Genomic DNA, 25,425 nt, shown 5'->3' with positions numbered 1-25,425 from the left:
TAAGTTTTTGATGATCGGCTTCTACAGAACCAGTCAAAAGTTTGGACACACCCTCATGTTCCCTTGACTCCTTCTGTATATTAGATGGAGCGGTGTAAAGGTTTAGAGCTGCAACGATCAGTCAATTCATTGACTAGTCAATCAACAGAAAATGAAACGTCAACCTTTTTGACAATCAATCTTCGTTGTCGTTATCGAGCAAAAAAAAAAGACTATTTGATGACTTATAGACTGTTCGTTTTCACCCTATAGATGTTAATGTTTCAACTAAAGGTCCAGAGCTTTCAACCACATGTTACAGCCTTCTTTTAGTAAGTGAAATTGAGTTAGATGCATAGTTTAACCTTTGTGTCGTCCTCCCGGGTCAAATTGACCCCGTCTGTTTTGACTGTTCCTTCTTTCCTCCCTTCCTTCCTTCCGTCTGTCCTTCCTCCCTCCTTCTCTCTTTCTTTCCTTCCTCTCTCTTTCCTCACTTCTTTCTTTCCTTCTTCCATCCCCCCTTTCTCCCTTCCTTCCTCCCTCCCTCCTTCTTTCCTTCCCTCCTTCCTCCCTCCCTCCTTCTCTCTTTCTTTCCTCCCACCACCTTCCTCCCTTCCTCTTTTCCTTTCTCCCTCCCTCCTACCTTCCTTCCTTCTGTCTTTCCTCCGTCCTTCCTTCCTCCCTTCCTTCTTTCCTTCCTTCCTTCCTTCTTCCCTCCTTCTTCCTCCCTTCTTTCCTCCTTTCCTTCCTTCTTTCCTTCCTCACTCCTTTCCTTCCTTCTTCCTCCCTTCCTTCCTTCTTCCTCCCTTCCTTCCTCCCTCCTTTCCTTCCTTCTTCCTCCCTTCCTTCCTTGACTCGAGAACAAACGGAGGGTTAATAGATGCTATGATCTTTTTATAAGTAGCTATGGTAGACAAAACAATTTTAACTCAGTCTTTTATTTACTACTTTTCTCCAGAGCTTTCAACCACATCTCACTGTGTTACTTTAGTAAGGGAAGCTCGAATGTGAATTGTATTGTTTTTGTTAGACTTGTTTTGACATAGTTTAAATATACTATATTGTGCAGTACACCAGTACACATAATCTAGACAAATTGTAACCTTTGATTATATTTCACAAGCTATTTATAGTTTAAATAAACAAATCTGAACTCAAGGTCCATGTACAAGCTTGTACTCGAGCTTTCAACAACATCGCGGTCTCAGGCATTTCAAACAGTCCGAGGTCAGGGATGAACCTTCATGCTCATTTACTGTGTGTCAGTCATTATTATAGTGATGTTATAACAACTTCATATTAAGCTGAGCTGATTAGATGCGGTTGTCACTCCGCTTGTGGTTTTCTGATAGTGTTCGAATCACAAGCTCATTTTCGATTTCACAAGTATAGATGTATTTATATAAAGCTAAAACCAGAAGGCTTTACAGTCAGAAGAGTATGGGAAACCCTGTATCCTTACACCCATTATACAACTCTCTCTATATAAAGCCGTTTTGTAATCATAATACAATCATCATTTTAAGAAGTTATTTAATTTTGGATGTTCGGTGTCCGCTATTACTGTCAGTCCAGAGTTGTTTACCGTCCACACTGAAGGCTGGATCGATGGCTGCCACACTGTGTTCTTCCCTCTGTGTGCTCTGTGTTTATAGCAGCGCTTAGCATCCTGTTTCTTAACTGCGACCTTGCCTAAGAGCCATCGGCCGGCCCGTAAAGATCGCTATCAGACAAAAAACAGTTTAACGAGGATCCTGCAGGGTCCCGCAGACCTCATCATATCTGCTGGGGCCCCCCCCGACTTAAAGATGATAGACTTTGGTTAATATGCTTGAGACAAACAGTGTCGCATCAGCAGAGCCTCTGTGAGGTTTATTTTAAGCACGGACTTATAATGCTGGGTTAGTCCCACTTAATAAGCCCCCTCCACACGCTCTCTCTGTTTCACACAGACACAAACACACTGTCTCAGGTGGGGGGGTCTTGAGGGGGCAGCCGTTGTGATGATGAAGTATGGATTTCTGCTCTTGCGGGTTAAACTGAGTGTGGTTGGGCTTTATGGTGGGGGGGCGGATGAGGAGCTCACCACACACACTGCTGCTATTTGTTAAGGGTCTGACTGACTATTGAAGGAGCAGCATCACACCCTTTTCCTTCCGAACTCACCCCCCCCCCCTCTCTCCTCTGCTGTTTAGAAGGTGCTCCCCTTTTCTAAATAAGGCAGTTTCTCCCTCCATGTCCTTACCCCCCTCCTCCTCCTCCTCCTCCTCATCCTCCCCCCTCCACACACTGCCACTGTGTCTCCTGTCAGACCGCCAAGCTTAGTTTACCGCCAGGCCAAATAGAAGTTGCCTGTCCTTGAGTATGTCTCACTCTCTCTCTCTCTCTCTCTCTCTCTCTCTCCTCTCTCTCTCTCTCTCTCTCTCTCTCTCTCTCTCTCTCTCTCTCTCTCTCTCTCTCTCTCTCTCTCTCTCTCTCTCTCTCTCTCTCTCTCTCTCTCTCTCTCTCTCAGCGCCCCGCGTCCTCTCTCACCCACTCTCTCATCTTTTCCTCCTGCTTGGTCACCTCGGTGTCACCTTACAGCCATGTCCCACCTTGCTCCCCCATGAGACTCACCTCACGGGGGAAGAGAAAATGGTCCTGACCTGTGCTCGACCCAGCTGCATGTGTGTTTATCAAGCCGCTACGCTGCTGGAACGTACCACTGTTGCACAATTTATAGGGAGTGTCTGGTGCCAGTTGGAAATACAGCACAAGCCAATCCTGGGTCAAAGATGAATATGCAGATATTTTTGTTGGTGTGTTAAATGTGTGTGTGTGTGTGTGTGTGTGTGTGTACCAGATGGTTGTTTTGTTATGCAGGACGAAACATTTCCCAAGGAGAAAATTAAAATGATGAAATATTGAGTGTAATTCTTGGTCATTTGCAGGTCAAAAGATGCATTTAACTGGGCTCAGTTTGGCTGAAAAGTCAGTACAGTTTACACATAACCATTGTTACAACCCCAGAACGTATACATCTCTATGTACACGCCACACACACACACATCAGTGGAATTACCATGATTTTCTCTTTTCACTGATAACCGTATTGGTGACGTCCAGCACTACATAAGTCTCTGCAGAAATCAAGTTTAAATGTGCTCTAATAACTTCAAATATCACCACATAATCACCAAAAGTTTGTATCAAACTTAATTTATCAGCGCAACCGTGGTTACTTTGGAAAACTGCCAGGAGCTAATGAATGATGGCTTTACATGGCAAAGATTAAAGAACTACAGATGTGTTGAGACAAAGAGCGGAGCACATTTTCACCTCATCTTAACTGTGACTCTTTGACCACTTGACTGTTTGTGCAGTCTATTTTTATTCATGCCAAACAGTCAAATACCAAGTCTACAGATGCAAGCTATGAGCAAGCTAGCAACGGACAAACCGAGCCTGTGTTGTGTGTGTGTGTGTGTGTGTGTGTGTGTGTGTGTGTGTGTGTGTGTGTGTGTGTGTGTGTGTGTGTGTGTGTGTGTGTGTGTGTGTGTGTGTGTGTGTGTGTGTGTGTGTGTGTGTGTGTGTGTGTGTGTGTGTGTGTGTGTGTGTGTGTGTGTGTGTGTGTGTGTCAGACTCTGACTGAATTCAAACCTCAATGAAATTTTTTTTTACCTCTCAGGTTGAAACAAGTTTGTGTGTCAAGTTGTGTGAACATTTCTTTGTCTCAGTTCAAATTTGCATATCTTAGCTTCCACCTACATCTTTTGAATGACTTTAAATGCAATCCTGCTGCGTCTTAAATTTGCGTCTGAACAAATCATATGACGAGAGCGCTCTGTCAAAAGGATTTTTGTTACCTTTGATATTTTCTCAATCTATCCAGATACAGATTAGAGCAGCAATAATTAGTCATTAAGTCCACTGACAGAAAATGATTGACTATTTTCATAATCGATAAGTTGTTTTGAGTCACTTTCTAAGAAAGAAATCTTTAAATGATGTTTTTCCAGCTTCTCTGTCAGTGATAGACATTTTTCTTTTTATAGATCAAGTGTTTAATCAAGTAAATAATAAACAGATTAATTGATTATGAAAATAATCCTTAGTTTCATTTACTGTATGATGCACCGTTTGGATATACTGTTAGAAAATTGAATAAAATAGCATTAAAATTGTATCTCTATAATGAAAGCTAGATGTGTATAAAAGTCTATTGACCTGCAGATGCTTTCTGGATGTGATGGCAACCTTGACAACCTTGGTAACACTATCTGTACCGTTGTCATGATGTGAATCTAATACTCCAAGTTGGTTTGAAAAAAAAAAAAATTATTTGCAAATGCTGTTCAAGCCACATCTGCTGAAGCCTCTCAGTGAATTTAGAGGGGCGGTGGGTGAGAGCTCAGTGTGGTGTTGTAGAAGATACCGCTAACCACAAACAAGGTAATTTCTCCAATGAGGTGTTGTGTGCTTTTAAAAAAAAAAGAAAAGCACAGTCATTGCTGGCTTGAAAGTCGTCACCACACATGTTCACATTTGACACACTTGTCTCACTGCCTCCTGTGAACCTGCAGCGTGTCCTAAAACTACTCAGCAGACAATGTTTCCCCCCTGAGCCCCAAAAAAACATGAAGACACACACCGCTTTTAACTTGTCAAATCCAACTAGATGTTAGGAACAATAAAGCGTTTTCTAGAAAGCGTATGGGATGAAGGCAGGACAGATGTTTTGTGAGATAGGTGGAGGGAATGCGAGAGAGATTCTTGTCATTTTATCAGCATTAAATCTTTTTCTAATGTGCACTCAAGAGTAGAGGAAGGGGTGAGCAGAGAAAAAGAAAGAAAGAGAGAATATGGGAAGATCAAGGCCAGTATAAAACGACACACTGGAGACGGAAGAGAGTCGGAGGCGGACTTGTGATTCATTTTAAACAACGACAAAAGCAGCTCTCCGTTCAGCGCGTTTCATACAGTAAGAATGATAATGGCGTGGTTTTCATTTTGGCTGTAAAGAGATACCTACGTCAATGAGGAGTCTGTCACTGTCACTGGTTAGTGCGAGGGAAGTGAGACTCGAACAAAGGTGGGAAGAGGAACAGCGAGAACGTGCAGCGAGTACGTCTTCGGATGGACGGAGGGAATCGGGTGGGTGGGTGGATGGATGGAGAGAATGAGGGGAAGAGGAAGGATATTTTCATCAGGATTATCCTGCAGCAGAGAATCTCATCTGGGAAAGTGGCCCAGTGCTTAGTGAACAATCAAAACACGCACACACACACATACACACATACTCACACGCTGCCTCAGGAGGTTGCAAAAACAGGAAAATCTCCAATTTACCTCAGGTTGACCAGGAAAGCCCCTCTTTTGGGCTGCTTGTTACACTGTGGTCCCCCCAGAAAGACTCTGCTGCTGGATTTTAATATATATAATTCTGTAGAATTTCTGAGCTAGTGTGTGTGTGTGTGTGTGTGGTCCATCCGTCTATTCCCCTTGTTGAATCTCAGCGGAGTACCTCCTACTTGATTACACTGTTTATTCGCTGTGCGTCCCCCAAAATCCTGCCCACCCACCAGCAGGCTGCAGCCAGGAGGAAAGCATTGATACCATTGTGGTTCTTTATACTCCGTGACAATAGTTACACATTCAGGCCAGATGAGACATAAGACTCTTGTACAGAGCGAAGACTAAAACAACACATTCACAAAGGTAGAACTGTGAAGTGCCAGAGTAAGATAACAAATCTGATAACTGATTCTCTGTTAGTTTAATCTGTTAATCATTCATGCCAAACATTCACTGGTTCCAGACTCTAGATGGGATGATTTACTGCTTTTTATGGTTTTATGTCATTGTAATGAAGGAACTTTATTAGTTTCAACTTTATCACGTTACCACAGCAAACATAGTGTGAGCAGCATATCAACACATTGATGATCCTTTATTTGTCCAATGATAGGAACATTTTACAGGTGCAGTATTGAGCTTAGGTCACCTGTGTGTTGGAAGTGCACAGAGGCCAGTACACACAACTGTACTACAACTCATGAAATGTGTTTATGTTTACTCTTCTCCTCAGATTTATAAAGCTTGTCATTGATATGCATTTTTCACATTCATTCCCACAGTTAGCCACAGAAGGATGTAGACAGTCTTCTATATTGTAAACTGTATGCATATAAATATGAGTCTTTATGAGAGGGAGAGGCAAAGAAACTGAGTCCTCACACATCACCATCATGCTGCTATTCATAGCACCTGTAGTGCCATCATGCAAACCCACTCAATAATTATCATCACACCTCGGAAAGGTAATCAGCATCTCTCCTTACAGAGAAGTCTAAAAGTACATGATGAAAAATGATTTGATGCTTTAAAAAAAGATCTGAGCTCATTTCCTCAATTCTTATTTCAAATACTGAATCTGAAATGCCTGAAACTGACTTCTTGCACACAAACAATAACAAACACAGATAGTAACACACTGATCCCTGAAGAGGATGATTTTTCTGTTAACTGCTGTACTGTTTACCTCGGCTCCTGGTTTAGTCTCATCTGTCTGAATCTGGGCCTTCAGTGACTGGGAACTGTTAGAAGTAGCATAAGTTGCTAACGCTAGAGCAACAGTGTCTTTTCTACTAATTTGGTGACGTTCTGTCAGAGCCTTCTTAAATCAGTAGTGAGGTGTGTGTGGTGCTATTTGGGAAATTTAAAGCCCTCCACTTGGATGTGAAGGTTTAACTTTGCAGAATCATGTACGTATGTGCAAAATTTGGTTCTCACCTTCATCTGCCGTAGGTCCTACGAGCACGACTTGTGACATCACAACTAGTTTAGAACCAATCACGATCCACATTACACAAGTGTGATGTAGAAACCTGAAGCCACCATAGTGCACAAACACTGAGAATGGACTTAAACAGTGAAGTATGACTCTGGATTTAGTTTTTTTTACTATAAGAAATTAAATTAGTTATTTTGAAGGATTATTTGAATCATGCCTGAATCAGTCTTTTTTTCCTCCAATTTCATGCAGAATTTAGGTCTGATCAGTGGTTGTGTATCAATTTAACCAAATTTCTCTTATCAGTTTATCTAATCAGTAAAGATTCAGCTGTGGTTCTATGTTGTATTTTAACAAAACTAATCATGAGGAGTTTTCATTGTCAGATTTACTCTCAGTGCCAGTAAGACAGAGCTGTGTGTATGCGGAGATTCACAGTCTTTTCTACGTACTAATGCTCTCATTTGGAGTGACCTGCGGTAGCTGTGGGATAGTAGGTTAATCTTAAATTCTTTCATTACTGACGCACATGCAGCCCAGCAGCACAGATTAAAACATACCGAGGCTTTGGTTTTCTCACAGCTGGCGGTATGAGTTGATGAGCACAACATGACGCTCTTCATAAGATGACTCAGTTGACATTGAACCAAATTTAAAAAATCTGCTTTGTGTTTTTTGTTCAGGATGGGTTTCAATGTCATAGTCAACTGTGTCCACTTAAACAAAGTTAACAAATTAACACTTTTTTTATCTTTGTGGCATGCTGGGAAAAGGTCAGATGCTGTCTGCAAGGCAACGTGAGAGCAGGATTGAACCGGACGACTGGCATTCATTTAGACACATTCTTGGTCTTTTTAAAGGCTTTGTAGTGATAATAATCTGATTTAGTGCTTTTCATCATGATCAGTATTGGCTGCCTTTTTCCACAAGGTCCTTCATCACAATTTTAGTTGAAACCCTGCAGTGGATGAAAGATTATGATGCTTTTTTTTCCTCTATTTGTTCTTCATATTTAAATGAAAACAGTTTCCAAAAGGTGTAGAGTTTCATTTAATACTTGATCCGTGAGGTTTTGCTTAAAACCGTGTATTGACTTTGGGATGTATTACTGCGTTTTTTATTTTAGATTATCGTCACAGCTTGTGAAAGTGTTACATTCTACTTCCCTCCTCCAGCTTGTTGTAATCACCTGAGGCTTGGTGTGTGTGTGTGTGTGTGTGTGTGTGTGTGTGTGTGTGTGTGTGTGTGTGTGTGTGTGTGTGTGTGTGTGTGTGTGTGTGTGTGTGTGTGTGTGTGTGTGTGTGTGTGTGTGTGTGTGTGTGTGTGTGTGTGTGTGTGTGTGTGTGTGTGTGTGTGTGTGTGAAAGAGAGGCAGTCAATGAAAGATGCATTTTAATGAGGATGGTGGGATGTGGGAATATTCATCCTATCATACCCCACTGGCATCATCTTGTTACCAACATAGTTGCATATCATTAGTTGTGCGTGTGTGTATATGTGTGCGTGTGTAATCCTGCTGTCATGTGTCTTTTGTTAAAAGATTTACAGATCTGAGTGTAGAGCAGCTGGGTGGCCTGATGGTTTGACACACCATCCCATAAGATCACAGCTTCACTTCCCACCACCGCTGATAAGATGATCCCCACTTCAGTGAAGTGATTTCCAATTAAGCACTAGAACCAAAGCTCCTGACTGTCCATGACCTCTGGCCTCTGCTTCAACATGCATATCCACATCTCTGAGCTCTGAGAGACCAAACATTTTTGGTATTTTTATTTTTCCTCTGAGGTTTCAGCCTTATCTTAGGGTCTTCTCATGGGGAGATTATTACTCTCTTTGCTCTAAGATGGTTTGTTTTCTGTGTTTTGGACAAATTGATTTTAAATCATGAAATGTTGTAGGCTTCCCAGTCTCCTCCAAACGTTGTAGGCTAAGTTTGAAAAAGATCAATATGACAATATTCTTGAATGTGTTCAAAAGCTAAAACTTTATCCCCAAAAGGCAGAAATATGAGTTTTTTTCAACATTCCTGGGCAACACACTACATTTTTTCCAAAGTTATTTGCATATTTACCAGTCAGTCAGTCATCTGGTCTAACTGTTAGTTTCTGATTGAATGGATTGAATTGCAGTTTTTTTTCCCACCATTATTTATGGTCCGTAACCATTATTTATGGTCCGTAGAGGTTGAAGCATAATGGTTTTTGTGATCCTCTTACTTTTCTTTTGCTATCATAATCAGGTCAAAATGTACATTTGTTTAGTAAGTATCCAAAAGAATGACATTCCCATCAGCAACACCTGAAGCTTGTGTTTTACTGCTAAGCAGCAAATCTTAGCATGCTAACACGCTGAACTAAAACGGTGCACATGGTGAACTATTTAAACATTTGCATGTAGCATTGAAGCTGTTAGCATGCTGACATTAGCGTTCTCCTTAAAGCAATGCTGTGCCTAAAGCTGCGTTCAACCACATGGGATGTATGGTAAAGATGAGAAAGATTCCCATGTCGACTTCATATTGGTTTTTTATATTATAATGTGCCAAGTCAGCGCTTTGAAGCCTTACTCCAGCTGCGGTAACTTCCTGTTAAACGGTTAACGTTCTTTCTCAAACAGAAAATGAGGGTGTGCATAATAAAAGCATGCACTGCACTCACAGTTTATTAATTTGCATCCTCATTTTAATAATAAACGCAGAGTTCAGCATGTTAGGTGTTGAGTGCACAGATTGTGTAGGCGTCTCCATGCTACCTTCTGTTGTGGTTCATTGTGTGCAGAGCGGAGCAACGTGCAAAAAGGATGAGCGAAGAGGTGAATTAAGGGTGATTTAGTTTTAGTGATTTATGTCACGCTCCTAAAACAAAGAGATTTTATGAGGATGACACATGACTGCAGTGATCTACTACAGTCACACATCATCACTCTAGCAGCAACAGCTTAAATTCTTTAACTTTGACTAATAACAAAATTAAGTTATTAGTCAAAAAATATTTGGCGTGCATTGTGCAGGATGAGTACAGCCTCACAGAGCTGCTAGCATGGCTGTAGACTCTTTGTCCCGTTTGACTACTGGTTGCTCCTGTAGTGATAAAAAGCTCTGACTCAAACTCCAAACTGTTGGCTCTCCACCAATATACTTCTCTTTTTTTTTTTTTCTTAAGAAATGCAAAAAAGAGATGAGTAAGGAAGTCCAGAGTTGTAGTCAGAAAAAATGTGCAGACCACCACCTGTGTTCTTTGGCACAAAATGTGTTGATTTAAATTGAGATTCAAGTGAAATTCGAGTGAAATTCGAGTGAAATTAGAAGCACATGCTCAACATTTCCAATAAGCCAGGGACACATTGCTTGTCCTAAAGCCTGGTTTTGTTATACATCCCAAACATATTAATGGAATTCAGACAGATTTGGACCTCATTTTGTAGTTTGCTTATCTGTGATTATCAGTCAGTAAATATCTTCTCCCACTTGTTTAGGAGTCTTCCTGTGTGTTTCCAGCATAACATTAAACTCACCTAAAAACACTTCAACATCCTCTCCTTCCTGCCTCATAGTCAAATACTAAACACAGAGTTTTTCTCTTGACGTTTTACTTCACTGGTTTATTGTTCTGTAAAGGATGTGTAAGCAGACACCACTCTCTCTCTGCCATTGTATCTCTGTTGTAGATACCTGGAAGACAATGGTGAATGGGCCACGGCTATTATCTGGCAGGAATGGATTGTGCAGAAAGGTCATGTGAGAGATCAGGTGTGCACCCTGTAGCATCTAGGTCACATGCTACAAACAGGAGCTCACATTTTACCGCAGTGTGAGATAAGAGGTCAGTCCTATAAACCTTTTATACACTTTTCCAGAATGCTGGGATACACATGATCTGTTATGTATAAGTATGTCTATCTTGCACATATTTAAAGCACCCACCACAATTCTGGTTATATCAGGTAGCATACATCACTTTACACTATTTGTTTGTGAATGTAAGATAATATCTGCGTCAGTGGATCACTAATGTGACCCAAACATACCATGTTACAGGTTTTTCATGTAAAATAAATACGCACATGGTCATGTCACAGTAGTAGTAGTAGTGGCCCATTCCAGAGTATTATTATTTGTTAGGTTTAACACTTTCTCTTACATGTCAGTACTTTTTTTGATAACTTCCCTTGAAATAAGTATGTATTTTGGTAAAAATCATTGGGAATACATGAATAAAAGAAAAGCCTCATTTACTGTAAATAAACTGCAAGTAAACAATAATACATTATTCAATGATTATTAGAAACTTTATTCTCCATATGTGCTTAATGTTGTGCTTACCTGTAAATACATTTCATATTGTTGGATCTTCAGCTGACCTGCTGTGTAGTTAGTCTCACTAGTAACAAGTGAACACTGCATCTAATATTTCCTATTAGTAGTATCAGAGTACACACAGTAAAAGTCACGTGAATTGAATTGGAGTGTGTCCAAATTTAGAAGTGGATGAAGGTCACTGGTATGGCCTCCATAAATTAAAGCAGTATCATGCAGCACAATTTTCTTTATATTTATACAACTGGATTATCATGATCATAATCATATTTTGTTGTAGTTGATTAAAGTGCAGCTAATTCTTTACATATATACATTTGGATATGTTACGTAATTTAATTGTAAAATGTATCCTTGTTATATAATCTGGTCATATGGAAGAACATTAAATAACACAAGTGACTAGGTTTCAAATACATATATCATAAATTAAGAGAATAAAGTGAAATTGTCCTTTTGAAATGTGGTGGAGTAGAGATATAAAGAAACATCCAATGCAAATACTCAAGTAAAATACACTAAAGGTAACTTAAGGAAAAAAAATAAAGTAGCTTCCACCTCTGTTTGTTGTTGTCTAAACACCACCGCCCCTGCAGACTTCTCAATCAGAGATGCACTTTCATCTGTATTTCCACATACACATAGGAAATGCAAGAAATAAATATAATAATACAAAGCAATCTAAGTGGGTGGAGAGCAAATCTATTTATGTGGGCTGCCAAAATAAATTCTGCATATGAAAAACGCTCCAACTACACTCTCCCAAAATGACTGCAGCTGCGATAGAAAAGTGCTTTATTGGTTCCTACTTTCACTATAAATGATGATCTGAAGATGGTCGGGAATATATTGGAAAAGATGCTGAATGCTTTTTGATATTAGATGAATGTTAAGTTTTTTTGCTTACTGTTGAAACGGATATGAAGACATTTCTTTTGCAAACTTAAGCGTTATAAGTGTTCCTCTTTCATACTTATCAGTCAGATGTTGAGCAATGTGCTGACATTTAGACTTTAGACATTACTGTACCCAAGAGGAAATGACTATTCTTCACCTCTACACTCTGCACAGACGGGCATTAGGGTAAGATGGTGATTGAGTGGGTGTTTGATGTCTTGTGCTGTTGAGGTTATAATGCGTGTGATGGCTTTATTGTTAAGTTCGGTCAGCGGTTTTGGTTATACGTGTGAGTTAGTGACGGATAACATGTTAAAGAAGCAGGTGGAAGAGTTAAATTGGACGGGCTGAATAATGCTCTTATAGTAAGAGGAAATGGGGTGCAACATACAATCCTTTCAGCTTGCCGATGACAGTAAGTCTTTGATCTGTGCTGAGCTGTGCCATTTATACTGCTGGGTTTAATGGAACCAAACTGGACTCGAACCTCTTCGTGCAACTCTTCTCTCTGAAACGCTTGACTCAACTTACCTTCCAGCATATAATATTATACTCAGAGAAAATAATATAGCCATACATCATGCTGTCACAGGGGATTACAGCTCTCACAGTGCAGCTAGATGTGTTTTTTATATCTATATTGTGTTCTTAATATATGAAAACGGGTATTTATGTATCACTGATGAGCTTTAATGGCCACGCCGTATGAGTTCAACATGCGACATGATGAATAGCTCTCATGAAGCTCATCTCGGTGCAATGACATTACACGATAAAGGTCTGTAGTTATTATAATTCACAGGCTGACACACCATCCCGTCGTCACATTTGCTCATGGTATTACATCAATGTAATTACAATTCAAAGATGGCTTTATTGAGGATTATGTGAGTGTGAGTGCATGAGTTGAACACATACACACACACACACACACACACACACACACACACCCACATACCCACATATATATATATATATATACACACACACACACACCCTCAGGAGCTGTGATACAGCACTATTCTAGAGACAGGAGGTGGGTGCGGAGTTGAATGGACCTCATTGTGTTTCAACAGCACTATCTTGGAGACAGACTGGCCAGTCAGTGCATGCATGCACGCACACACACACACACACACACACACACACACACACACACACACACCGACACCGACACATATACAGTATTCAGTGCCCAGGCTTAGGCTTGACCCCACAATGCTCTCTCTCATTTTCTCTCTCTCTCTCACACACACTCCCACATTGACACACACACACACACACACACACACACACACACACACACACACACACACACACACACACACACACACACACACACAAACATAATGAGAGGCACTGTACTGGAATCAACAGCAGTCTTGTTCTCTAATAAGCGCTGCACATTAACACTGTTTGTCTACATTAGCCTCTGCTTGTCTCTACACCTCTACATTCATCTGACACTTCTAAACACACCATGGTGTCAAATCCAGTCTTTTGTCTTTTGTTGCAGCCTTTATCGGAAATCAGGTTTTCTAAACATTGTTTTTTTCAAGTTGAGGGACATTTACCATGCAAGCCTGTAATCAAATGCTGTGTGAAAGTGGCTCATTCTTTAATTTAGTTGTCACTTTATCCAGTGCAAAGAACAAGCATCGGTTTCTTTGATTTACTAACAAGAGTGCGGCTGTGTGGGTTTTACAGTCTGAAAGTGTTGCCATAGCATGGGGTTCTTAACCTTTTCTGACCCCATTTTTAGGCCCCAGAAACCTCATGACCACAGGAGGAAATTGGCAGCAATTATAGAGAGTAATTTCTGTAGAGCCGCCTCACTGATTTTTTATGTGCTGCAATTCACCTTTCGGCCTACGCACTAAAATAAAATTTAAAAAAATCACTTTTCACATGTGAACCAACAATGGCGGACGATGAATCCTGTGATTTGATGACTGATTGCAGCTGAGTCATGTGTCCAAGTTGTCATGACAGTTTGAGTATGGTGTAGCCTACTTTTTCATTGTCTAGTTCAAACTGATTGCACAGTGAGGATGAGAGATTTTATATAAGTTATAAGTTATTATATTAGACGTGCTGGTAATGTTGGTCAGTCAGTCCACCACTTTGGTCCAGAAATGTCTCAATAACTGTTCATGACATCTGGCACCAACGTCCGGAATTACTGGTGATCCGCTGACTTCTCTTTATCTTGGCACATGTTTTTATGGTTGCCATTCAATTTCACTCAACCTGTAAATTAAGGCAACAATGGAAAAAGAGCAATGAAACAGGTGTGTCGACATTATTCCAATCCAAGGCAGATAACATGAGTTACACCAAACATGCTTAACAAACTAGCCGTAGCTGTTTAAAACAGACTGATGTGGCCTTTTTAAAAAGATTCAGATAAGGCAATACCAATAACAAAAGCCACAGGACTGTTCATTGCTGCAGTTGTGCTTGAGCTCAGTGGAAATGTTCCTTCAAATGCAGTAGTTATGTTTGAGATATAAAACCCTGCGGATGTGTAGAATGATTCATGCTGACTCTATCAACACGAATAAATGACACATTATCACCCTCAAGTAGAAGAAGCAGGATGCAGCGTTTAGATTTTAGGTGTGATGTAGTAAGTTGTCGCTTCCTTAGGCTTAGGCTTTATTTAAAGCCTAAAACAGATTATGCTTTTTTAAATTTTTTTTTGTCGTGATTCTGCACCTCCTTTCCTTAAATGTTCTTCTTTAGTAACCTTCACCCTTCCTTCACTTACATCTTTAACCACACCTTCACTGATTCTGTATATGTAAAAATGCACTTATATACAAAATGATGCTGCGATGGGGAAAAATGTAACGGTGTAGATTTTCTGTGCCAGGTTAATGACTGATGGGTAATCTGCTTCTCACAGGAAATGACACATTTAGAGAGAAAGAAACAGACTTTGGCGTCCTTGGTCTGATTATATCTGCGAGGTTGGTAGAGTTGAATTTGAATTGAGTCGCGTTGCACGATTGGCAATTCACATTTTTAGTCTCATATAAAAATCTTTTTTTTTTAAACTCTCTTTTGTGTGTTTATATGGATTAAGGAGTTCAACCTTGATACAGTTTATTTTGCTTTTATGTCTGAAAAGTCTAGAGTCTAAAGAAAAATGTTTCACAGCACTGCCCACATTGTTAGAAGCAATTTCCGTGAGTTGTATCTCAAACAAACACCACGGCAACAAACCCTTAGCACCAAAGTGTTGCCCTAAAAGGAGATCACAGACAACCTGTTTAAACTTTAAATATCTCTCTCTAATTTCGGGTTGCATGCAAAAGTCTGACATGAAGTTTAATTGTAATGCATCTTCACAGTCTGCAGGTGCGCACTGAGCTGTTATACTGTGATTGTTTTAACACCTTTTATTCTTTATCTTAGCAAACTCAAACTCAAAGGTTTAAAGATTGTGTTCATCATCACAAGGTCCCATGTGTAACCTTTACCCTGTTGTTTTAATGTAACCATAGACTGTGTATAAATTTGGATGTAATGAGGTGTGACATCGCCCATTGGTTTGCATTGGAGAAGGTCTGAAGCCCAGAGCTGCAGCATATGGTCGACACCATCTTTTCCACTTGGGCTAAGGTTAGCTACTTTAACTAAATTGTACTAGCAGCAGGTAATCCTAATCAAGTAACAATAAACTTATTTATATACTGCAACAATAGTCTGATTCAATTCGAGTCCCAGAGTGAATCACAATCAACATGGCAGAGATCAAAGTCTTCAAATCTAATTTAATCTCTTTAATATCTATAATAATTTCTAAAATGACTACCAGCACACTTATTAGAGAGCCTGAATTTGGCAATTTGAGTCCATACTGACTGGTTGAAAGATATTATTGACTTAGTATTTCTAGAGAGAAGACGCTTTTTGAATGGGAGCCAATCTGGGATATTTTGGAGGCCAGCATCTAGTGGTTGCCGGTGGCATCGCACTGTACAGTACTTCCGCGCTGGCTCCAGCTTCGAGCCATTTTAGTTGCCGCTTGATTGTAACACACAAACACAGTCTCCTCTCTTTTTTTTGTCATTTCATGTCACCCTCCCACCTCGCTCGACCTATTTTTGTCTCTCGCCTCCTCCTTCTCTCAGAATGGCTGTGGCACAGTGTCACACTGCCTCTCTGCAGGACTCCTACATTTGCTGCCAGTCTACCATCACAGTGCTTTTAGTAGTTTTTAATGAATTATGAGTATAGTTGCAGCATGCATATAACTAATACATATATAGGACTATATATAGCTGAGTGATGGACATGTAGAGATTGTAGTGTGCTGTGCCAACTGAATGAGATTATTAAATATAATTAGCTAATTATACTTATGATCTGCAAATGAGGAATCTTAATACTTTTGACCTTTTCTGTTGTGCCTGTCAAGTGAAACATTTCCACTAAATTTAGCAAGAAAATTAACATAAAATTTACAAAGCAAATTCACACACCTCTGAGGATGAACCCTTTTCCATTTTGAACGCTCTGTGAACTCTTTCTCTTGTGCCACCCTGAGGCAAAAATATCAGTTTAGCGGGTAGACTGCATTGAAATTTACAGAGCACTCTCATGCTGGTGTGTCTTCAATGAGCAGGATCTTTTTATTTCAAGCAGAAGCCTCAAGAAAAACTTTACATTAGTAGCTCAAATATTGATACGTTTCTTAAGGCAAGCAAAATGATTGCTGTGTCTTAATGTAATGGAATGAAAATTGACCCCTAGTGATGCTACGAACGTTTCTTTTTAATGAAAACCACACAAAATGTTCCATGAGATTTTTGTTTCAGTCTTTGTCATTTTGTTCCATGCAGATTTGGAAACCCTGTTGTACATTAAACATCTGTTTCAACTTGAGAGCTTGATTTCTCACTGGGTTTCCTGGAGTGTCAAGTAGTGGAGACTGTCCACTTCGCCTGGAATAAGGACCGCCCCGGCTAACACCATAAGAAATTAATACACTTCTAAGGAATTAAACACTAACTCCCCCCAAAGAAAAAATAAAAAAGAGGTGCTATATCACACAGCTGACACTGCAGATTTATTTAGATTGAATATGTCCTGAGGATAGTCTGGCTCCAGGAATACCAAGCAACTTAATGGCTTATCTGGCAAAGGCCAAGAGATTCCAGTCCAGTTCTTTGGTGAGGGATAGTTTAAACTGATCTCACTGCAGAAGAAAGAAAGGATAATGGATTAATCTAGACTTTATAATTCCTAATTCCAACAAATTGATCATCCAACAGAGACACTTTAGCTTTGAATACAATTATTTCTGTCTGTGTGTTTTCTGGGATGCCACCCTTACAGGAAGCAGTTAACTATTTGCTGATAGATATTACCCACGGCAATTGGTTTTTATGGCACTGTGCTTTGAGTTGCAGTGTTTTTTGTTTGGCTAACACTCAAGCTGATCATGTTCAGAGCTGTTCGCAGTGTGTTTTGGTAGCTTTGGTGCTTTTTTGTCATGAAACTGCTGAGCTGCATTTAGATGCACAGACAGCAGAAGCTATAAAGACAGTTGTAAAAGGGATCTTTGTAAAAAATGCTTATCATTACCATTTCTTTTTGGAGAAACAAGACTTCATGTGAAGCAAGAAGTGTATGTGTGTCTTCATACTGATGTATGTGCACTTTTGCACGCCCATAATATGCTCTTAACTCATTAACGAGGCACAAAGTTCCCCAGTCTGTTCTGTACATTTCACTGTTTCAGGGACATAATGTAGCATTGTATCAAGAAGAGAGAGAGAGGCTGTTTTTGCGTCTAAATGATCCTCTTTATCTATTTGAGCATTCAGTTTGTGTTCAAATTGCACCACAGTTTAACTGGAGGGACTTCCTCACCATTGTCAGTCTAATTCAGGAATTTGTTGTTCTGTCTCGGTTCAAGACTTTCTTTGTCTAAAAGTGAAACTTAATTTGCAGTGAATCAAATGAGACAATACACAGCCACAAAACAAAATATAGATGAATGGGACACATTAGAATTAACAATGGAGGTAGGATGACCCTCTCACCTTTGTCAGAGCATGAGTCGCTGCAGGCTGAAAACTCATCAGGTTAAGAATAACCTCGCCCAAATGAATCATCCTCTCTCCTACATCTTCCTCCACCACTTGCACTAATTACTCTCATTACGGACATCCACCGTCATCCTCCCTCCTCACTTGTTTTTACTTCTAAGTCCTTCCTCCTGTCATAATCTTTTTAAGGTCCGAGGAATTTTGTTTTTCTGCTCTGTTGCTGGGGAGCAGCGGCTCTGACTCCTGCTCTTCTTACAGTCGGGTGATTGAAACAGAAGTGATCCAGGAAATGAAGTTTATTCTGCTCCTGATGCCAAAAAATGTAAAATGTAAGCAATGCAAAGAGCAGGAAATTGAATGAGCGGTGAAGTGGAAGGCTGCTGGAACATTTTAGTGGTGAAACTTTGCAGCAAGTGTGGTGTCAGTTTGGAGAGTGAGTGCGGTTTAGAGCCTCAGTTCACGGCCTCTTTTAGGTTGTGACCCCCCTGTCAGAGGTTGTGGTCCACGAGCCGAAAGTAGATCAACAGATGAAGATATTTCTCCTTCTTAAATTGTTTAATTTGAATATTTTAATCAAGAAATCTATGTATTCCTTTCATGTTCATCTCTAAACCACTCAGATCATCTTTTGACCCTTCGGGTGGGCTTCCCCAGGAATGGGAAATACTGCTCCATCCTGAGGATTTAGTGCTGGAAAGGGCCACTCTCAGCGACAAACCACCAGGATTTGAAACAGATGGGATACAGATGGCAAAAGAGAGAGAAAAAAAGAGAAACCATTTTTAATATCAAACTGCCTAACAATTGTTTTGGAGTCGGAGGCGTTTGGTTTTGGAACAGGAAGCTTGAACTGATGAATGGTTTGTCTATGTAATGAAAGGTTGTCACTATGCCAGAATGTTTAACTTTGATACAATACTGTTGTAAAAAAATAATACTCAATACTTCAATGGCAAAAAGAAAGAAAGTCCTAGGCCCACAAATTGGGATATGTTGTTTTCGGGGCTAATTTTAGCTTGCTACAGCAGTGTGTCATTCATGGAGAGAATGCCATAACAGTCACATGTTGAGGACTAATTGATTTTCTTCTCTGTTGTTTCATTTGTGCAGCCTTGGATTAAAAATCTGATTGTGGATCTGTTTTTAAAAAAATATACCTTCATAGCTTTCAACACTATCAAATGTATAATTAACAGAGATTGTATTGTTTTATACACATGGTAACAGAAAATGATCAGCCAGGATGGAGTAGACATTAGGAACTTGGTGTTTATAAAGTTTGATGAAGGAGAATGACTCAAGAAACAAGAACTGATGCTACATCTTATTAGCATGAACCTTTAAAAGAAGAAGAAGAAGAAGGTATTGGATTGGTACTCGATATCGGTGCATACCCTGAGATTGAGTATCAGAATCGGTATCGGGGGAGAAAAAGATTGATCGAAAAAGATTGATCGTCCATCCCTAATTAGATCATCATTAGCCGTTGTTGCTAAGGTTGTTGCTATGGATTGTTCGCAATGTATACTCACGCATATCCGCCTGGATCCAGACTCAAAGTGAACAAGTGAAACCCTACAGAGCTAAAACAGACTATTTCAGACAGAGGCTGAACTGAGGGGCTGCATAAAGAGCCACTATAAGATTAATACAGAGGTTTCAACTGTATGCAAAGATAATCCAGCTGAGCTCCAGAATATAAATACAGACCTGGATATATGCATGATACACCCCATTTAAATTCATTATACAAATAAAGCAGTCACCACAACTTCTCATTTCTTTAAGTACAATGTGATTCTTCAGGGTCCGGTCCCAGCTGCTTGCCCTTATGCAAAACAGCACCGAGAGGGAGGCAAATGAACAGCAGCCATTTGTCCTACCATCACGAAAAGGAAAGCTCAACATCACTAATAGACTCTCTGTAATTGTGGTGTGTGTGTGTGTGCTAGCTTTTGCGTGTGACTGACTGATTGAAAGCTGAAGAGTCGAGATGTGAAGGAGCCGACAGATGTTGCTGAATTACCCGGAACTAAATTAGACTTCATTGCTTTATGAGGATTATGTAATCTTGGATATGTGTTTGCCTGAATGTTAATGCATGTGTACATTTTCTATAATCTGAAGAAGAAGCTATAGAAGTATATTGGCAGTGTATCCTCTGCCTGCCTGTCCTTGTTTTTCCAGTTCATGTATCTGCTTGTTTGTATTCACTCTTCATTGTATTACCTGTGTGTGTATGTCCATACTGCCTAATAGTGGGTTTAAGGAGCTAGTGTGGTGCTCGCCTGCCGCTCACATCATTAACAGGTTGTCTTCCAGGGTTTAATGAGCTGCCAGTTGTCTTTCCTTCCTTTTATGTTCCTCTCCAGAGAAAGCATGTACTGACAGGACAGGTGCTCATTTGCTAATTTTTGATTTGTGAGGGGGAAAAAAAACATCCCTCATTTGTCTCATGTCAGTCAGGTTAGTGTCCATGTGCCTGTCCACATATATAAGCCAGGGCCCTCATTCCTTTATTTACCTCAACATAAAAGTGGCAGGTATTTATTAGAGACAGGTCATTACTTCCTCTGGCAGGTCCGCAGTGGAGTGTGTGGCTAGAAATTGAAGTTACGACATTTCTGTGAAAGACCTATGAATTGCACAGAATTACAGGAAAACCTTATTTACGATATGACTCTTTTATTGTTCCTGTAGGGAAATTCGTCTTGAGCCCAAATGCCGTAAACCATGACACATTACATATTGCCTCATCATTTGTTTGCCTCCATAGTAGTAATAACAAAAAACATATGCCATTGCACATCAACTACAAAATTATTTATATTACACATACTACGTAACCCCCTGATGAGGACAAGAAGCATATTACACCACTTCTCTTATTATGCCATGAAGCTATTGCACAACCCGGCAGCCCCAAGCAACATTATTTAAGATTTTAATTGGGGTAGGCACAAATGAGTTTTTGAAACGGTTGAGTTTACATTGGGGTACTTCATATCGTCTGCCAGAGGGTAAGACCTCATACTCTGGTGTGGAGGATATTAGAGGGATCAGACACTGCTCTCTGTGCCTGCCTGAGAACAGATTGCTCATATATCGACTGGAGTGACTGGTGCTCATTGCTCCCCATAACCTTCATGCCAAGTCTGTGCCAGTTAGGTTTTAACTGTGCAGAGAGATTGCCATACCTTGCTGACATCTCATACCTGATGCTCTATATACAGCCTGTTGGAGAAAAATATATAGATCCATCCCAAGTGGAAAGTAAAATCTTTGCTATAAACAACAACACAAACCGAACATCGGCCTTGTAGCTGAGGATCCAAGTGAACGCCAAGGGGCTTGTAAGAGCAGACCTGAATTATTGGCTCATCATGTACAACCACTGAACTATGATCCCCCACTGATCCAGGTCCAGTACCATCACCTCAGTTTCTCTCACATGATGGATGGATGGGTGGCTGGCATCACACCACCGCACAAAACTCTCTATTTCAGTAGACTGAAGGATGGTGTTTGTGCAGTAGACTGAGGACAGCTGCGTAATCTGGACATTTTGGAAGTTGGTTCCTAGGGTGGCCGCTTGTATGATTGATCTGGGTTTTCTGAAAAGGTATTGTTGACCTTGACGTGCTGGATTCGATCTGTCAAAAAGGAAAAAAATAACCTTAAAGTCTGTGTAAAGTCAATTCATTGATTTACTTCTAAACATTATTATTATACATGTTGGAAAATGGTTACAGAAAACATGTGAAAAGGCTGAAAACTATGCTGTACTGGATTGTGGAGATAGAGCCTTAAACTGTTTCTCACCCTCTCATTTGTCCTGTTTTTCTGATCCTGCAAAAAAAGGGCTACTCCGTGACGTAGTGGCGTACCCGCGTGACCGTGGTCCCTCCCTTACTATATAAGACCGAGAGTCCGCTCTCCTTAGTGGTTAACCTGCCTAGTGGCGAGTTATTGTTACTACAGCTCACACTACTACTGCTACAGTCTACAGTTAGCAGAGTTAGCCGCCGAGCTAGCCGCAGAAAGCTCTCAGACGTAGCGTCCATGTTTCGGGTAGAGGTGACTTTGATTGACAGGTGACACTCGGTAGGGGGCGGGGTTTCAGCGAACAATTCAAATTTGGCAGGATGGTTAACAACACACTTTTCTGTGGTATGTCAAACTCAGAACACATATTTATTCTTACTTTACACAGACTATAAATGATTAAAGGATTGGCCCTCATCTGTTTGAGTTTCGGGATTATTAGACGGAACTGCAGCGTAATAAAAGCAGAGCTACAATCAACAATAGCAGGTGTGTCAATGGGTGTTTAATAGTCAAAAGGTCGATACTGTTAATAACATCATCCATGCTCCACCTTTGCATGTAGGTAAATTGGAATAGATGTAAAATAGAATTGACCTCTACTTTGAGTACAGACACTATATACATATATATATATGTGTGTATATATATGTGTGTGTATATATATATATAAACTGGAATAATTATGTTTTTTCCAGAGGGTAGGGACAGTGTGTAAGTTTACAGACTGCTGGAAAACAAGGCACCATGCTGAGTTGAGTTATACTTCACAGGTCTTTAAGAGATGCCCTCTGGGCTTTTGAATATCTGAATTTCTTTGTGCATACATGTCTAAAAAGTGACTAAAACGTATGCGGGTCAACCACCAGCCTGAAGCTCGAATCAGTAGTTGAAATGGTCTCCAGCACATTAATACAGATTCAGTTCTTTGGGTTTTTGCAGATCATCATTCGTGATGAGATGTTCATATTGGTTATAACTTTCATAGCTTTTTAGAGTCCAATGAGATACAAATCTGCTCTATAATCTCTTGTATCCTTCCACATTTGGTTGAGTTCCTTTTGCATTATTTTCAAATCCACATGACCTTTATTTCTAAAAGCATTTTTTTTTTAAATGAGGCAGTTCTTTTCCTTCTTAGTTGTGCAGATCTTATTGATGGGATACACTGCAATGACCTTTTTGGTAACCACGAGATTTGATGTTTCCATAACATTTGTCTAACATATTGTTCAAAACCAGGGACAGACAGATCTTATTTACAGTGATTAAAATCCCCTAAAATGAAAATAGGGGCTCCGGCTGTATGTTGCAGCTGCTGGTGAACACAGTCTGCTATTCGAGTCGTAGCTGTCACCGCATTTTCACTAGGAGGGAACATACACTGCACAAATTATAATGTTCCCAAACTCCCTTGGAAGATAATAAGGTCTTGGGGACAGGCACAGCGGTTCAATGTCAGTGTTGCAAACAGTCTTTCTCACTATGTAATGTCTGCACCAGCTGTCACCGACAAACAGACAGACCCCCCCCCGCCCCCCTCTCGACTCTTCCCCAATCTTTCAGTTGGGTCAGCCTGGATGATAGAGAAACCCTCCAGCTTGATCAGAGAGTCTGGAATATCCCGATGGAGCCAAGTCTCTGTAAACACCATCATGCTTGATTCCTGGTACTCAAAACATACCCTGGCACTGGTGCGGAGTTCCTCTATTTTGCTTCTCAGCGACCGCGCATTGCATAGTATCACACAGGGCAGCGGAGGTCTGTTGCTTCTTTGTCGGGAACGCTGCCTTACAAACCCCCCCCCCTCCATGCCCCACCACACAAACACACTTCCTGCCAAAGGGAACCTGTTATTACATGCTGCGACTGCTGCTAACTATTAATATGTTGTATCATATTTTTACTACAAGGCTCTTAATTGAGTTGCACATAACATTTAGTCACAGTTTGCTCAAAGTCTTATTAAACAGTGCAGGATGGTTGCTGATTTGAGATGCTGTTTACTGTTTTTGCCACCACATTCGGTGGTTAAATTCACATTTTTGTCACAGTTACATCTTGTTAGATGTTTGAATACTGCCTCTGTGTTAAGGTTGAATTGCTACAGTATGTGTTTCTACAGACTTTATGACTTAGTTACTACTTGCAGGTCTAGTAGGTAAACAACTGTCATGCTGGCTCATTGAGCTCATTTTTATTTTCTCTCATTTTCTGTGTCATTTACTTTCTGGCACTTTGTTATCAGGATTGTACGTTATGTCATTAAATAAATGGTAATTCAAAAGGGGAAAAATCTGTCTAACTGAATGAGGCAATACGTTAATGCAGTTTATTCAGAATACTTTCTCCCCCTCTGCCTGCAAACCATCCTCTTCTGGAGTAGTTTATATTCCATCAGAGAAAACATTTAAGTGGATGGTGCAACACAGCTAATGATCTACAATAGCTTCAACCATTTTAGATTCTTCAGCTTACCATTTCCTCAAAGGTCAGCACTGTCAAGATGGTTTACTGCCAGTTAACGGAACACATTTGGGTGTCAAATAATAGTTAAGCTTGTTTAACTTCCTTTATAGTTTAGAAATTGTAATTGTGGAACCTTTTTAGGTAGTAGTGTTGCAACTCTAAAATATGCAATTTCTATATTTTGTCACTATGTCCTCTTTTAAAGCTGTCCTTTTTACCAGCAGGTACCATACGTCTTTTTTATATATCTAGACAAGAAAGCTACTGCTTTGTAGACTTGAAAATGATTAAGCAGTTCAATGACTGCCACACAAAGCTGATGGCAGACACTAGGACTCTCTTAGTGCAGGAAATGTGGGAATTGACTTCCCATTGTGACCAGGGCTGGTTAGAGAGCTGTTGAGTCTGTGGTTCTGCCCCGTTAGCAAATGGAATGATCATCTAAAGATGAAGCATTTGCATGCTGAGCTGGAGCTACGTCAGCACCATTTGCTTACAGTGTTACTTTTACATTCAGCGTATGCAAAGTTAGGTGGAAGGCCAGATCCAGATTGAGAAAAAACCCTGCTTTTATGGGATAGTTGGAGCAAATCTATTTACCTTTGTACTGATAGGCAAACTACAGTCGCTTTTAATCATGTGGTGCTGTGGCATAAATCTGCAGGGTTTCATTTCACTCGTTCTCCCTGAGTGGGTGTAATGAAAACCTGCAAATTGACATGTTATTTAGTCACAAGATGGAATAACAGGGAATACAATAGGAAATAGTCACACAATATCATTAGTGGCAACATTCAATTACTGGATATTAATTTGTCTTTTCTCAATCCTAATATTTACGTTTCCCCTGAGAGGAGATTAATTTGGTATGCTCCTGCAGATGCTTTCTGTGCTGCAGTATCAGGAAGTTTAGAGAAGACATTAAGTGTTTGAAGTTTCATCCAAAGATACCTAATGTTTATTCCGATTAGCAGGCCCTCTCTGTTCTTTCAGTCATTCCATTACAGCAGCAAAATACGTTGGAAATGAAATCTGATTACGTAGACTTTTATAATGTTCCATTTGCCGCCAATGCACTAAAGCTTCAAGGACCACTTTGCCGAC

General features: G+C 40.2%; 1 protein-coding gene across 1 annotated transcript in view; it reads left to right on the top strand.

Moving 5' to 3' along the window:
- mgat3b (beta-1,4-mannosyl-glycoprotein 4-beta-N-acetylglucosaminyltransferase b) overlaps positions 1-25,425 on the top strand; it is a 63,502-nt gene that overhangs the window by 6,708 nt on the left and 31,369 nt on the right. Inside the window, exon 2 of the mRNA XM_062436396.1 lies at positions 10,420-10,574. The gene's annotated coding sequence lies outside the window, so the exon portion shown is untranslated. The remainder of the gene's footprint in view (positions 1-10,419; positions 10,575-25,425) is intronic.

This window comes from Scomber scombrus, chromosome 2 (genome assembly GCF_963691925.1).
Source record: "Scomber scombrus chromosome 2, fScoSco1.1, whole genome shotgun sequence".
Taxonomy (NCBI): Eukaryota; Metazoa; Chordata; class Actinopteri; order Scombriformes; family Scombridae; genus Scomber; species Scomber scombrus.
Note: the sequence above shows the minus strand (reverse complement) of the source record. Positions and strands in the feature narration are given on the sequence as shown.